The sequence below is a fragment of the Artemia franciscana genome, chromosome 12, assembly GCF_032884065.1.
Source record: "Artemia franciscana chromosome 12, ASM3288406v1, whole genome shotgun sequence".
In the NCBI taxonomy this organism is placed as follows: Eukaryota; Metazoa; Arthropoda; class Branchiopoda; order Anostraca; family Artemiidae; genus Artemia; species Artemia franciscana.
The window spans coordinates 28,082,744-28,088,649 of record NC_088874.1 but is presented as its reverse complement, the minus strand read 5'-3'; positions in this window follow the sequence as shown (position 1 = coordinate 28,088,649).

Genomic DNA, 5,906 nt, shown 5'->3' with positions numbered 1-5,906 from the left:
TTGCAAACCCTTCATCGCTGAATTTTGTTGTACCCTAACAGCCAATTGTTACTTACAAGTCCCCTATATGTCTTACCACTAGAACCAAATTGGTCTTACCATCAAATACACCGGAAACAAATAATAGATACACCAACTACCAAAAGTTGCTATCCCCTCATTGCCTAAGGCCTAAGGTGATTATTACCTAACAGCCAACTGTTGCTTACAAGTCTCTATATGTCTCACATAATTTGTATCGGCCTAGATGTCGTTTCAGTGTTTACCTTACTACTGAAGTTGTCAACCCCTTGAAACTTTCAAACTGGTATATCTCAAGAAGGAAATTTTTGTACCAAAAAATGAATATTACATACTTTGATCAGCTCAGCAAGAGGTTAAAAAAAAATATATCTGTCGTAGTTCAAAAGTTGATTTTTTTTTGCCGTAGGCCAACTTTCTAATGTCACCACTTAGAAAGGAGCAAAGAATAAGCTCCAATTTCTTTAGCAATGAGAGAACTTTTAAAGTTTATTAGATACATCTGATACCATTTCTCTACCGCAATCCCAAGTCCGAAAAACTGAATGATAAACTCGGCTGAAATCACGATCAGAAATGGATAGAAACAATAGATGGCAGCACTTTCGGACCCGTGGGAAAATGCCACATTTTTGCTTCTGTAAATTTTTCTATTTGTCACTCAAAGAAGATATATTGGCTGTGGGGCCGGGTAACTGCCGCATATATTTAACACATATAGATTTTAGTCCATCTTCAATTTGAAAGTGGTGCCTACCTGCTTGCCTGCTAGAACGGAGCTTTCCACTCGAAAGCAGAAACATGCTTTGATGAAACGAAAGCTTGGCTACACACCTTCAGATACTCCTCTCTGACATATGCTATATAACTCCAATTCACATCGCACACCATAGACTCTGGCTCGTGGACAAGTAAAAACCATCCTTTTTGGCCCCAGGCAAGAGTTCTGTGGAGCTTTCCAAAATATAATGTCATATTCATCAATCTGGCCTGAGGTTCACACTTTCCGTAAAAACCGGAAAGGTTAGACCCTCATCAGTTTCCAGGAATAAGCTGAGATCGGACACATAGGGAAAAAAAATAAAATAAAAAACGGGACAAAACCAAAGTGTTGCTCTCGCAACACAATGATTCTGAATAAGCTAAAACTTTATAATATTTAACTGCAGTCATAGACCTGATAAGATTTATAGGGCAAAACAAATCTATCACAAATCATGAGAGACCTAACTTAAACACTGAAAGAATAATAAAAAGGAAGAAAAAAGGGGTACCATCAAGATAAATGTGTTAATGTACAGTAAGAAAAACAATATATAACAAAAACTCATGCAAAAGATAAAAAAAAGTGTCCTAAAAGTTCAGATGAAAAATTAAATATGGTAGTCATTATATTTAGGTAAACAACAATAGAAAAAAATGTTATTCAGACTTCAAGAAAAGTAAGACACACCTCAGGACTAGACAGACACGTCGTTTTCGAGCTAAGACAGCCCTGTTATTGCTGGTTCTTATGGAACTTGGTATTTACCAAGTGACATATAGCAATCACAAATTCTGTCGGTCCGTCTGTCGGTCCCGGTTTTGCTACTTTAGGCACTTCCAGGTAAGCTAGGACAATGAAATTTGGCAGGTGTATCAGGGACTGGACCAGATTAAATTAGAAATAGTCATTTTCCCGATTTGACCATCTGGGGGGAGTCGGGGTGATTTTTCAGTAATTCTGAAAAATTAGAAAAAACGAAGTATTTTTTAACTTAAGAACGGGTGATCGAATCTCAATTAAATTTGATATTTAGAAGGATATCGTGTCTCGGAACTCTTTTTTTAAATCCCGACAGGATCTGGTGACATTGGGGGGGGGGGGGGGGAGTTGGGAGGGGGAAACCTAAAATCTTGGAAAACACTTGGAGTGGAGGGATCGCAATGAAACTTGATGGGAAAAATAAGCACAAGTCCTAGATACATGATTGACATAACCGGGATGGATCCGTTCTCTTTGGAGTAGTTAGGGTGGGGGTTAATTTTGAAAAATTAGAAAAAATTAGGTATTTTTAACTTACGAACGGGTGATCGCATCTCAATAAAATTTGATATTTAGAAGGATATCGTGTCTCAAAGCTCTTATTTTAAATCCCTACCGGATCTGGTGACATTGGGGGGAGTTTGGGGTGGGGAAACCTAAAATCATGGAAAATGTTTAGATTTGAGGGATTGGGATGAAACTTGGTTGGAAAAATAAGCAGAAGTCTTAGATACGTGATTTACATAATTGGAACGGATCCGCTCTATTGGGGGGGGGGGTTAATTCTGATTTTTTTTTCAACTTTTGGTAGTTGGTGTATCTATTATTTGTTTCCGGTGTATTTGATGGTAAGACCAATTCGGTTCCAGTGGTAAGAAATTTTTTTCAACTTTTGGTAGTTGGTGTATCTATTATTTGTTTCCGGTGTATTTGATGGTAAGACCAATTTGGTTCCAGTGGTAAGACATGTAGGGGACTTGTATTCTTCAAGCAATGTTGAGAAGGTGCTGAAATAAACAAAAGACACTCTTTGCATCCAGGCGACCAATAACAAAATCTGTAATTATTTCGGAATGGCTAAGGGTATGAACTTGAAACTTTTAGAGCCATTAATAACACTAATGCTACTATTGCAGCTGCAAGTTGTGACTGCGACTGTGACCGATTGAAACAAAATTTACTATATTTTACTGTAGTAAATTATCATAAGTTGCATTTAAGCCAGATCCACCAGCATCTCTCTTTAAAGCCAGGTTCTTTAACAAAAATTTTTCAATCTCAATGGTTTCCGGAAACAATTTATTAAAATGACAAAATGCTCTGGGAAATTTAAAATGCGTTTAAAAATAGCTGACGTGAAACTTTTGGGTTTTTTCTTTAGGGTTGATGAAATAGATTCTTGATGTTGTGCAAATCTAATTTTTAATTTTGGTACATAGGTCCAACTATAAGTACAACATAGGTACAACTACATAGTTAAATTTGGTACAACCACATAGTTTCTTCCGCAAGTACATGGGATATGAGAAGCTCCGATTTGAACTCCACAGGACCAAGTTCCACTGAAGCTCGATCTTTAAAGTAAATTTTGTTTAGAAATAAGTTACTGAAGATTATGAATATGATTTTTGAAAAAGGGAAAGTGCCTAGCGATTTTTGGGAAGCCTTAATTAAACCACTGTTTAATTAGAAAAGTGATAAGAATGAGTGTAGTAATTATTGAGGCATTATTCTGGTATCTGTAGGTAGCAAATTACTTAGTAATATGATACTTTTTAGACTTAGAGATGCTGTAGACAAAGTTTCAAGAGAAGAACAGTGCAGTAAAAGAAAAGGTAGAGGATGAGTCGACAAAATTTTCACTCTTATGTTAATAATTGAGAAGTGCTTTAGTAATCAAACACCTTTGGTCGTTAGTTTTATAGATTATGAACAAGCGTTCAATTCAGTTCAGAGAAGATGTTTAGCAAAGGTCTTATCCTTATATGGTATACCAGACAAATACATTAAAATGATTAGTGCTATGTACGAAAATAATACTGCTGTAGTTAGGGTAAGAAATGAGGTTAAAAGCTGGTTTTGTAGTAAATCAGGAGTTAAGCTGGGTTGTGTTCTATCTTCTTTATATGGATCATTTTTATGGACTTTTGGTGTGGTTTGAGGTGTTGGTGTGGCGCGAAGCGCTACACTAACAGCAAGTATATATATATATATATATATATATATATATATATATATATATATATATATATATATATATATATATATATATATATATATATATATATTTCTGGTATATTTAATTTGTGCTTATAACTAGTGCTAAAATATTCTCTTTGTTTTTCTTCTATTCCTGGCACGCCCCTAGGACAACTTCCCTTTGCATGTTCAAGGCCAGGCTAGAAGATTTAGTTGAATGACTTTGCGTATCATTTATTATATATATATGAACGCATTTTGTTAAGTTCTATTTTTATTAATAAACTTAATAGTCTATAAAATATCCAGAAATGTGGCCAGTTTAGTGAAAGCACCCCGGAATTCTTTTTTCTACCCTGTTTTTCTACTAGTTTGTTTGCAGTCCGAGCTCCTCCAGCACAAAATATGCATGGCAACTAGCTGGATTTATCGCTCAAAGATCAGTCTTAGCAGTTGTAAATTCAGCCACTGTGCGTTCCATCTCATATTAAATTCTTTCTCAGCCACTCTTAATCAAAATAATGTCTTGAATGTTTTTCAAGCATTCTCCGATATTTTTTTTCGCTTCGTCATCTGGTCAGCTTGGGTTTTCCAGTTTCTCAATCTAATCCTTTTTGAAACTTTAATCTCCATTTCAGTCTTCTTTCAGTTACTTTATATACATCTTATCCCCATGTAAATTTTCACCCCCTTCTACATTTCTTTCATTTTGGTTCTTTTTTCGCCTTTTTTTTAACTTAAATTAATTAATGGTTCTTGTACTACTTTCACCAATTACTTTGGAAAATTGTTCCGTAGTAATTTCCAGTGATTTAAAAACAAACCTACTTACTTTTATCTTTTTCATCTTTCACTGCACATAGTTCATTTTGTAATTTCTTCAATTCTATTTTCAAAATATTCTCTCTACCTAGGGTTTCTTCGAGTTGGCTCTCAGCTTTTGCCAATTTTTCCTCAAGTGAGGAAATTTCTTCTGCGTGTTTGTGACTGAAAGATAAGATCGTTGTGCAATCTTTAGAATTCAGAAATGTTCAAATGGACAGAAATTAATAAGTTCAGCAGTAAAAAACATGAAAATATCATTATTTAAAGTAGTAAAACCAGGTAAATGCCGAGAATCTTAAAGTAAGAGACGGAAGATGATTAACAATTAAGAGACCTTCATAGCCACGAAACAACCGAAAAGCGAGCATTCTTATCATTTTTTTATATATCTGGGGAGGGGGGGGGGAATTGATATCTGTTAGTCATAGGACATTAAAAGATTGTGGGAGTAGCAAAAATGGTTTTATAATATCAAACAGGGATAATGCAAATGATTTCAAACTATTTAGGAAATGCAAACCCGGCACTCGTTATAGCTCGTTTCAATCAATTGCAACTATTTCTCATTATCGACAGCTAAAGAAAAACATTCTCTTTCAAAAAGAATATACACAAACCTCGTTCTTGCTCGAACACAACTATTGGAATTTAAGGTTAGTGCTTTAAAGTAGAAACCTACCTGAAGTCCTGCATTTCACTTCTTTGATTGTCATCTGCTCCTTTGTAGAAATTATAAATGATTATAGCAATCACGCAATTTAGAAAGACTGTAGCAATCACGCATTTTTCTGATGTGTTGCGTCTTCGTTTAATGTAACACCTTAGAAAAAATTGTTGTTATAATTTTATATAGCAAAACAGAGTGTTTTCGGTGATTTAACTTTTGAACAATGTAATATACTAAATTACTTCATAAAGCCTCAATGTTATCATTCTGATGTGTATGGCTTTAAACATTGGAAATATATCAATTAACATAAACATATGATTATATTGAGAAATGTACAAGGAATATTCTATGAAAGCTGATAAACATATAAAAAGTGTTTTATTAGGAAGTGTTTTCAACTTTATTACAGTCATTTCAGAGGTAGCGCAGCACAGTCTTATTTATTTTTTTCTTTTTTTCTCAGCCACTTTGTATAGGGCGACTGGTCGTAGAAACTTCGGAGGGGGCTCATTCGACTAGAAATTGAAAGTTCTAGTGCCTCTAAGGTTCGAAAATAATTGGTGAGTAACTGACCCCTTTTAATTCACCCTGTTTTGTTTCCCAGGCACCCACAACCGTTTGTTTATGCACAAAACGTTTGTGCATTTGAAATTATTTTTTTCAAAG